The sequence below is a fragment of the Montipora foliosa genome, chromosome 12 (assembly GCF_036669935.1).
Source record: "Montipora foliosa isolate CH-2021 chromosome 12, ASM3666993v2, whole genome shotgun sequence".
Lineage (NCBI taxonomy): Eukaryota > Metazoa > Cnidaria > Anthozoa > Scleractinia > Acroporidae > Montipora > Montipora foliosa.
In genome coordinates, this window is record NC_090880.1 from 1,973,623 (window position 1) to 1,974,404 (window position 782).

The window sequence follows — 782 nt, forward strand, 5'->3', positions numbered from 1 at the left end:
TAAGTAACAGAAAAACATGACAGAAGAATTTCGTTTGTTCTCTCTTTGACGCGAATACATCCTATCCGGACGAAAGAGTCATTTTGCAAAATGTCAATCGGTTTACAGCTTTTTCTGTTTAAACCGAACTCGGTCATTAAGAGTACAGGACTTTTGTCTCCGACGTTCGTCCACGAAAAGCCGTCAACAGGTGATATTTTGTGAGCCAAAGATAAGGTCTGACTAGAGATACTCCCGGTAAAAGTGGCACAGCGAATACTGAACCCCGACGTTTCGACTTCTTCGTTTACCAAAGTGCTTTTCTTTGTCGACGAAACAGTGCTTGTTTTTTCCACCATCAAGTGTTATTTTCTCTGGACTAAGACATGGAAAGTCTCTGTACTGTTAATGTGTGATTTTCATACCGTCTGGACATTTTTTTGTCTTTTCTCCTCTTGAAATGTGAACTACAACCGTGTATATTTGACGCGCAACTGAAATTTTCTAACCCCAAATCAGACAATGGCGTCAGTGTTCACGTTACTTTCGGTCAAATCTCAGCAAATATGTCTTTGTCCAGCGATCGCCATTAGTATGGAACGCACATATTTGTGAAGAATCGAACTGCTTTGAAAGTTTTCCTTCAAAAGTGGCAGGGCGCACGAAAATGCCCTGTGAAAGTAAACCTAAATTTCATCGAAACTTGGCACTTTGAGATGCGATGATTCAACTCTGGGTCAAATTCTTGAGATGCAATGCATTCTTAAATGCAATGTACTGCAAATAAGACTCTTGCTTTTATT